Source organism: Micrasema longulum, unplaced genomic scaffold (assembly GCF_059751315.1).
Source record: "Micrasema longulum isolate JH-2025_06_02 unplaced genomic scaffold, ASM5975131v1 h1tg002046l, whole genome shotgun sequence".
In the NCBI taxonomy this organism is placed as follows: Eukaryota; Metazoa; Arthropoda; class Insecta; order Trichoptera; family Brachycentridae; genus Micrasema; species Micrasema longulum.
The window spans coordinates 213,643-224,405 of record NW_028279214.1 but is presented as its reverse complement, the minus strand read 5'-3'; the positions used below and the strand labels follow the sequence as shown (position 1 = coordinate 224,405).

The 10,763-nt window shown below is 30.5% G+C and overlaps 1 long non-coding RNA gene across 1 annotated transcript; it reads left to right on the top strand.

Annotated features, from left to right (window-relative positions):
- The first annotated feature begins 401 nt into the window (after nt 1-401).
- LOC148273189 (uncharacterized) lies at nt 402-2,224 on the top strand. The gene is made up of 3 exons (XR_015824644.1): nt 402-532; nt 1,071-1,182; nt 2,097-2,224. It is a non-coding gene; the product is annotated as an uncharacterized LOC148273189 (long non-coding RNA).
- Nucleotides 2,225-10,763: the final 8,539 nt, after the last annotated feature.

Here is a 10,763-nt window from a genome sequence, read left to right as displayed (position 1 = left end):
TAATATATTGTAATATGTTTTATTGTAGTTATTGAAAGATCTATTATTTATCTAAGCCGATGATGAGTTAGTTTTTTGAAAAAAAGCATATAATTTTCGTAAAATACAATTCTTTCAGAGTCCATTTTGGGTTAAATTGTTGAAACTAAATGGCTCTTTCTTATGTATATTACTTTTAAAATTGTTTTTTTTTTTACATTTCTCTATACAACTCACATTTTTCTAGTTACATATATTTTTTATTTTTCAAAAATTGCTAAAATATAAATGTAATTAATATTATAAAATCATGTATTTTCATTGAGAATCAATCATATATAAAACGTACAGTTTGGTATCAGTTCTCTCGGGCGTTCACCGAGTACGGACGTGTTTTCTGTGTCGGATTTTTTGGGACGTTTCTTCTGTGATTTTTTAAAGTTTTTGAATGAAAAATGGGTTCCAAAACAATTAAAGCTAAAGGTTTTACAAGAAAACCTAAATGTCGTAACAAGACCAAAAGATTTGACGAGATAAATGAAGAAAGAAATAGGTAAGAATTTTTTTTTTATTTTCGCATGTATAACTACAGTGTGTTTCGGAATCGAGTATTCTTTAGCATATTATATATGAGGCGCAGAGCTTCATAGAAACTGAAACGACATTACCAACTGATTGATTTGTTTTCTGAGGCCTTGAATAATCCAATAAATGTTTATTTATTTAACGTTTTGTACATAATGTTATTTGTACATTGGCGGGCTTATTGCCAAATGGCAATTTTTTCCAACCAACCAATAAAATAATAGTTTTATTTTTTTTATTCAAGTTACAGAACATATAAAAATAGAAATAAACGTATTTGTTTATAAATTACCTTAGATCAAAACTATTACTCAACGGGAAAAATGAAAAAAAGAGGGAAGGAGGAGAGATTAAGGAGTAGAAAAGAGATTTTTCTTCAGACGTGATTTAAACAGAGATAATGTAGCAACATCTTTGATGGATACTTGATGTTATGTTGATTGTTGGTGCATTTAAAAAATAATATATATATACCTCTACCCACCTCAACAATAAACGTGTTTCAGGAAAAGGGAATTGGCTGCCCAAAGATCTTCTACAGACAAGCATATTGTTTCCAGTAGTTTAAATGAAGCTGATGATGGAGAAAATTACAATTGCGATACTCTTCATTCAACCGTATGTATTGTCATAAATTTAATTACCTAATATAATTAATTATAAACAACTAACTAGTAACTAGTCATAACGGCATTTCTATAAAGGGGTAAACAGAGAAGGTAGAACGCCACACCAACCTATCCTGGCATCATATATCTTCACGAGAATAATTCATATGTCCACTTTCAGGCACTTGTTGTACTTATAAATTTAGGCATACTCGTATCATATTTATGCTATGCTCAATAACTAACTAAATAACTAAACATCACGCCATTTCTCCAAAGGGTTAGGCAGAGAGAATAGAACGCTATACCTCTCTGTCTTGGCACACGTGACATGCTTCTTTCACATTCATGCATCTTCTCATGCGCGCACGCCGATTATTCCGACATGGGACAACTCAAACATTTATTGTACTTGATCATGCCACGTCTTTCTCGACCTTCATCGACTTCTACATCCATAATTTATTCGTTCCGCGTGAGCGAACCATCATAAAAGACTTTTTTTTATTTTGTTCTACAAAGCTTATCTCAGTTTTGCATTCTGGATATAGCGCTGGTTTTAGTTTTTTTTTAGTAATAATATTACCAAACAATGAAATAAATCATTTAATTTATATACCTACTGAGTTAATTATCACTAGCTTATTAAAAATAGAATTCACCGAAACATTTATGCACACTCCATGATAAGCACTGTTGATTCTTGAAACTACATATTTATTTGAGTCAAACTCGGATTTTTTGGTGATTGAAAATACATATTAAAACCACAGCTAATTGCATTCCTCATTAAGGGTTCTTTTCTTAGAAAACTCAATTATTTTAATAAAATTTGAACATAATAATATAATGTTTCCTATTTTATTGTCTTGTGCACTGTTGGATATTACAAATACCATATATATATAAATTTTTTTTCAACAGGTATCTGAAACAATACTTGAAGAAGATGTTGGATATTGTTTGGACGTAAAAAAAAAAGAAGACGACAATACTCATTTTAGTATTAGTGGACGGAGAATAATTGATTTAGGGTTTTTAGCAAATTTCGGTGTTTTGACTTCAATAAATGTTTTTTTTAAGACATAACAAGTATATTATATTTTACTTTTATTATGTTGTTTGTGAATAAAGTGTAGCTTTAACAAAAATATGTTAAGTATTAGGTAGAATATGTGTGCTTTTATTAATAATTAAATGGTATTTTTTACTTTCTTTTTTATCAACAATAATATATTTGTTAATGTAATTGGATATGTATCTGGATAAATAATAAAATATTTATTGATGATAAAATATTGTTTTTTTTTGTTTACTTTTTATGCATTAAATCGTATCCACCACATTGATATATTAAGACTAAGGAATAAATAATATTCCAAAAACGATGTAAAAAAAATAGTTTATACGAAAATTAATGATAGGTGAGTACAAATTTATAATCCAAATATAATAAATAAATTGAGCCGTGAGTCCGTACTGTAACATAATACATATTATTTATCTTGCAAAAGTAATTATAGTTTTCAAAAGGAACTATTGGAACTCAAATTCAAATTCATGACCATGCAGGTAAAAAAAATCTCATTTTTGCCGGTACTTAGCGGGCATACTGTATTTAACTTTACCCAAGCTTAACTTACCCGCGCGCACGGACAAATATATTGCTGTCTCTTTTTAAAACTCACTACCGTCTTAAAACGAAAATGAAATTGTGTTTGGCTGGATGAACCGCCTTAACATCGTGATTTTTAATTAAAATTGGCTTTAACTGAGTAGAAATCTTTACCTTTTGTAAAACCATAATCCATTCATCTATTGTATGTGAGGTTTGGGTCAGTACCTGAAATAATGACGAGGAAATATTTTTTGGGCATTAAAAAGACAATCATTATATGCGATACCAAGGGAGCTTAGAGATTAAAAATAAGTAAGCAAAAGCAGTTTGATTAATAGGTATTTGTATATAGTTTATCTGTCACTCTCTTGCAGATGCTTCTCCAAATACAGCGCAAAAAGGCAACAGCATGTCGGACTGATATGCATAACTGAAATCGACAAAACCGATGTCTCGTGTTCCCATTTTCCACAATCCAAAACTGGAGCGATTTTGATTATTTCAAAGAAAGAGTATCAGGAATAAATTTTCTGTATCGACACGTTTTGTTTTTTTCAAAAATAGTTACCATATTTGTATACAGAAGACAGCAGATACAACTAGGCGCTTTAAAAATGTTTTTGGATGGTCGTTACTCGTATGAAAGGCAATTTATTTACAAAAAAAAAAACGAATGATAAAAATCACTGCTTCGGTGCCATAATCCAAGGAGAAAATACGAGAATACGTTTATTTGAAGAAGTCTCAATTATAACGGACTCAGTATTGACGTAGACATTTTTAACTGCACGTTGCATTTGTACAGAAAATTTCTTCATGGGGTCGATTATTTGGGATAGTTGCTGAATATGTGCCGCATGTAATGTATATGATTGTGTATGTTTATATGTGCGTTCTTGTGTGTGCGTGGATGGCTCGAAGTGTACATTCGGTATTTTGATTTATTTTAATTTATTACCCCTATGGAAAACGCAAATGTCAACAATTATTCTTTCACACATTTCTTTGTCACATTTAATGTTTATATCTTTTTAATTTATGAAAACTTAATTGGTCTTTTTATGTTAAAAAATTGTTGTTTTTAACACTTATTTTGTATGACTGTATGTTTTCTGAATAAAATAAAATAAAAATAATAAAGTCAAATACATGTAGAAGTTAGGTCGCGCATCTTCTTAATAAACAAACAAATGATTACGTCTATAAAAGAACTTACAATTCCAATGCCTTAACATATACAATGTAGTTATGACAATAAAAAAAATATATAAACAGAAAAAAATAAATGTCTTCTTCATTCAGTTTATTCTACATATTACTTGTTCTCCTACAATGTCCTACATGTTCAGTTGTTCCTTACACGATACTTTACAGTTGGATTGTTTATTTATGGCATCTTGTCATACCAAGAACCAAATTACCTATTTATTCTATAAATGCAACTTTTTTTCACATAACAAAGCCTTTGAAATATTTATTTGTAAATACAAGCAAGACACGCCGACTCAAAAATGATCACTAAGACTTAACCCTTTGTTCACTGAACATAGATTTAGAAGAGTTTTTGAAATTTTTAATTATGTTATTTATAGCTTGAAAAGGATTACGTGTTTTTCAAGTTTTTTTTTAAACTCTTTGTATGAAAAAACTGCCGCAAGGAGATTGCACTACAATGAAGTTGTTTTTTTTTTCTAAGTGATATACATATTTATAAACTGGCCTTCGCGGTGTAGGTAATGGCTTTGATGCTTGACTCCCACACGGAAGGCTCCTGGTTCGATTTTCGACGAGAACAAGAAAAAACTCAACCCAGGGTATTCTGTGTTTTAATTCACCGCTGTAATTGGGCCGGGCCTCCTAGTCTGTTTGATGCAAAGGTCCAAAGTATACTGAAATGTTCCTGAATATTTTGTTTTTATATTTTTTATTTAAATCCAAGAAGTTATTCAAGATCTTTATGAGTAAACTTGAAGTAGAGCCTTTGTTTTTGTGAATTAACGTTAGTTTACTTATGAGGCAACAATGTGTGAAACTCTTCTCTTTTAAAATTGTGTCACTATTATACCGTGCAAAAGGTTTAATACAATAAATAAGTAAATCTGAACGACCGTGAAAATCTAAGAAATTTAATGCGTAAGAATTTCTTGAGAAAAACATTCCTACCGTTTCTCGATGACATGTACTCCTTAACACCCTGCGAACCAAATCCCGCCCTACCCACCGCCACCGTTCTACCCTTTACCTACCCCATTCTGTACATTGTGCTACCTAGGGGGAGTCTGGTATCGATCCCCGTTACTTTATGGGAATTCTGGCGCCGATGTATCTCCCATAACAGCTTCTGTCTCGGGAGACTGGTTCAATGGATTGACAAGTCATTTCATGGGGATAAAATACTAAAGACATGGTTTTATAGGTTCAAGGCAAGGTTAGGTACGTTTCCATATAGAAAGTTGAAGGAGACGGTTTACCACTAGCAAAAAAGATCCTCATAGGAAATTTTTCAAATATGTGCACGTAATTTCATCTTTTGAATAATCATGCAACATAACAAATATCAAATGTGCTAATTTTGAAATTTAATTGCAAACTGTTTTATATTTTTTAAATTTACCTAAAAATAAATATATCGCTACAAACTTTAATGAAGACTTATTCCCATTTAAAAAAACACTTTATAATTTACCACATTCATTAAATATATTTTTGTAAGAGTGTTACTTGTTGATGTTGAAATACATTTTACGTATTGGTATGTTAAATCCATGTGGAAATATGATTTAAATTAAAATAAAATCACTTAATTTTTAACAATATTTTTATTTAAATTTCCGATACATTTTTTATAACATAAAACACTACATTTATTAAAACAAAAAAATCCCAGATAGGCGTGGCCTATGCGTAAGTATACTAAATATAGAATACATTATTAAATTTATGGTGTAGATGTACATGTGTATAAATATTTAAAATAGAGACATGAAATACAAATTGACAGTTATATTCATTTTTTTTTTTAATATTTGTAAAAAAAAAACTGATTTAGAGACGAAAATTAATAAAACCGAGAAAGTTATTTAAGAAAAATTACGAAAGCAAATAAAAAGTTTATCGGGAAAATAATTTACTGGTATTGATATTTATTACACAGTTAATTATAAATAATTAAAAGAAGAGAGGCTTAAATTATCATTTTCAGTTGTGTCTTTAACGTCGGAGTTATAAAGTTTAGGGGTAAGGACATTTTCATGTCTCCGTTTCTAATGTTGATTTACAAAATTGAATCTCGAACACTTTGATTTCTTCTTTGACTATGGTGGTTTGAGTTTTGGGAAAACAAATGCTGACGATTTACAAAATACTATAGACATTAGAGATAATATAACTTATTTATTTTGTATGCAGACAATTGGTAGAATTCCATATTTAATTTGGTAATGTATCCAAAATAAAACAAGTTTATTCAAGTCATTCATTCATTTTAGTCAAGTGGGTTTACCAGCAGGTTTTGCAGATGTAATTTCATCAGCACTTTGATTTTGCGCTGACCATAGATCTTCTTGTTGCCAACTGTGCAAAGAATTAATCCTTTTTTCGAGCTTCCTTCCATTTTCTGGTCAGAACAGCAGCAAACACGTTCACTTATTTCTTAATGTCTCTTTCTGGAAGCCTTAGCATCTTAGACGTAGCATAATTATTGTGGAAGCAATGGAAGCTCCCTATTTCGCTTGGTTAACAATATTGTCACGACATAAGTGATCGAAAAGATGAAGGCGTGTTATTTCTCGTGCGACACAAAAAAGTCTTACTCCCAAAACGAGGCTATACGAGGGTTAAAACTAGATTTATTTAAAGGTTGATAAATTCGCAAGAACACAAAAAAATATTTATATGCTGGAAAGTGCTGGGAAAAAGTTCTACTCTATGAAACTTGATAACTTTTACAAAATGTGTTGATTTTTTGATGCTGAGTTTTTTTTTTAGTTAAATAACGTTTGTCAAAAAAATTTATTAGTATCTTACCTGTATAGATAAAAACCATGATGAACCAAATAAAACACAAAGGAACAAGCGGCGAAACGATGCAAATGAACCGATTTTGTTATCGCATGGTATTCTGTAGGTAATTAACGGTCAAATTTCAACGAATTGACTTAAAATTTACTGTGAGAGCTCGAAGACTAATACGCTCTCCTTATTATTTACAATTTGCCATTTCTATGTTATTGGGTTTTTTACCCGAAGTAGCTCGTAATATCGTATTCTGAATCACTGTGCGGCAGTACGATTCAGAACGCTCTCTTATGGGAGAGAACGGGTTACTAACACGTAATATATTTGCTAATTGCAAAATATAAAGATGATAATATAATAATAAAATATAATAACAATGCAATATCATTATGTGATATAATAATTAAAGTGAACGTAGGGTTTCGCAATCTCAGTGCTAGCGCAGGCAAAACTAAGAATCCAAAGCAAAAATCAAACTTGCTAGATCAAAACTGCTAAAAAAGGGCTATTGCTCAAGAATATCTGTTTTCATATTTAAAGCATTAACTTTAAACATTAACCAACAAGACGTGCATTTTAATAAGCACATGCACTAATTAGGACAAACACGCACTGATTAAATTATGAAAATATTATTTTGTTTGAGAATTAATGAAAAAAGTAAAGTGTCCTGACGAAGAGACAGGTACGTCTCGAAACCGGTAGACGTAGAAAAGTCGGTTAGTGGTTATATACAAATATTTAATAACATTTTTTAATATCTGTTTTGTTTGCTCCATTGATGAATGGACATCACGATGAAAATATAGCAAATTACTTAAGAAAACGCATCAAAACAAAACAGGATGCCAGAACGTAGCTTTTTACCATACATATATAAAATATATAAAAGAAAATAAAATAATAAAAATAATAATAATATATTTTTAGAAATATTTTTCTGTTATGTTATATTATGCTATGTATGTGTGGTGATATAGGGATGGTTGGTATGTTTTGTATTTATTTCAATAAAAAGTTTAATTAATATATAAAAAATATGAAGGTCTAGGCATTTACAGGGGTTATGATCTGTCATGTTATGCCATATAACGCCTGCATAACACCCATTTTCCTTAATGGATGGAGCAAACTCTGGTGAAACAGTATGCAATGATGTGATTTATTTACTACATGCAGTTTTTTTATTAGAATTATCATTAGTATCGAATCGTCTCGAAGTCTCGAAAAGTCTCTAAATTTCGAGACTTGGACTCCGAATCTCGCTTCGAGACGCAGTGACGTCAGAAGCTTATATAGCACTGAACCCCTTTTCAAAAAAAAAGATTTTTTTAGAAAAATCCAGAAATCGTTTTACAAGAGAGACAGAATTCTACTAAGGTAAAAAATATTTGCAGTGCTAAAGGGGACGCCAAGAAATTTAAGCAGTAGATAACATAAAAAATGTTCTACCTTTCACAACAGTTTTGCGCTTTCTCCTGCATATGAAAAATTCAAAATACGTCTGGAAAATTACAGTACTAAATTGACCTTTTGCGGTTTTTAATCACATTGGTTTTATTGCGAATCGGGGCAAAATAACAGCACCATGTTCGTGTCCTGAATGAATTAGCGGGGTAAAAACTTTTAAAACTTAAAACGTATTTTGTTTTGCGTGTGACTGGAGTATTCACCGGATGACGTATGATTGCAAGAACAACATTTAACCCATAGCTTTTGAACTTAATGGTATGTTTGCATTATATATAAACAAACGTTCCAACGTCTTTTGCATCTCATATTTGTAAGTATTAAAATTTGACAAAAAATTAAAAATAACAATTAAATTGTAGAGGAGTGAGGTTTGCATGTATCGAAAACTGAATTCAAAGTTTTTAACGCATCATGCTATTTAAATGTGTATGTCATTTTTATGTCCCAGGTAGGTACGTTTTACAAATGGATAGTTATTATGCTCAAAAAAAATGCCAGAAAAATATGGTAAGCTTAGAAAAAAGGTAATTTATTTTTCCTGGACAGTACTATAAAAATTGATAATTTTCGTAACTTTACAATGGGCCTTACTCATTAACTCGGCGTAAAGTAACGCCTAAGTATAGTGCAATAATTCGGACGGGAATACCAACCTTATTCTACAATTATAATAAGGATGGTATTCCGATCCAAATTATACCACTATACTAATAATATTATTACTTTTCTTACAGCACTATGTTATCATTTTTTGAAGATGTTTTTAAAATGAACCGAAATTTATTGTCTTTAATAGTTGCTTCTCATATGTGCTTTTTTTAATCCCTAAAAATATGGATGTATATATAATTTCCTATACTGAAAATGTTTTTTTTTTATCCTTTTTACTTCTTAATTACCTTTAGTCAGTTTTTTTTTCATTTTAACATTATTTCCGTTATGCAAATACTAACTAGAAACTAGAAACTGTTGAGATAACTTTTTTACTTTGATTTTATTTTTAAACTACTTTCGTATGTGTTTTTTCCCCTTATTGAACTTCAAAAATAAAAACACTCAATTGATAACCTTAGCATGTAATATAATATGGAACATTTACTGGTCCATTAGAGATAAGTCTCATTTTGTATACTATAAAACTATGTAACTAACCTGTATGTTTCCTGAATAAAAGAAAATAAAAAATAAAATACGTAAGTGAAACTTACGTATTTATAGGCCCAATATATACAACTCTATCCCAACCCGATTCCCATTTTCTAAAAGTGAGTTATTTACAATTCGTTGAAAATGAACCCCAAAATTGAATTATTTGGCAAATTATAAAAACGCGAATATATTAGATTTTTTTTTTAATATACCCATCTCACGCACACAGTATAATTTATTTTCACATTCTAAATTACACGTTTCTATTAGTGAATACATTTAATTAACTTTTGTTTTACCATTTATAATCGGTAATACCATAAAACATTGTTAGTAATAAGCTGAGTGTTTACATAACATTCTATAAATTTAATATCCTAGACGTGATATCAATATTAGAAATATTTCAGTCGTGGATATGCAAAAGAAAAGATAATTGTTAAATAATTCAAGAAAATACTTGACGTGATACTAACTGACATTTAGAATAAAATTATGACCACCTTTCTTACTATAGTAGACAACTGATATTGCTTAAAATAAAACAGCGGAGAGACTATCGCACCCTCTTAGTTCTGTTCACTGTACTTCATAGTCCGAACGCTCCCATCCTGCCGTCATAAGTATACATTTTTTGACAAAAATTACAAAATAAGTTAAATGTGAGGTTATGTTCTTTACTAATTTTCAAATCATTTGATTAGTATAGCAATAAGCAGTAAAAAAAATATTGAAGTACGAAAAACCATTTAATATTTTTTTATTTTATTTAAGCAGTAACACAAAAACTCATTGTAGATATTATGACACACAAGTGCTATGTTTCAGAAACTATTCACACACTGTGTTTTTACTTACGATTTTTTTTTTAAATTTGCATTAAGATGATAAATACAGAAAAAGTGTCATATCTCAAAATATGACAACTTTTTGCTTATGACGGCACTATACCTAAATACCTCCGTGAAAAATGTCAACGCTTATTAGTTCATGGTTTAATTCTTTGTTTTTATTATCAAAACACCTTCTTAATTCCCGTACACGATTCCTCCTTCTTCTCGAACTCATATTGTTCAGGAGTGGACGAGGTGTGAAGAATACCTCATCCTAGGAGGAGGAAAATTTAGTAAGTGGACTGTATTGTTGGGGAAGGAAGGTTGCGCAACTCCACTAACCTGCTGATGATGAGGCGTGTGCTGAAACCTGGCTGGTAAAACTGGCGGTCGTGAGACGCTGGCACAGCTTGTGTGAAGCTGGCGGCCATAATGGACGCTGGCACCGCTCGCTTGATGAAATATTTTGATAAAAGAAAACGCACTTCACTCGTAGAATGT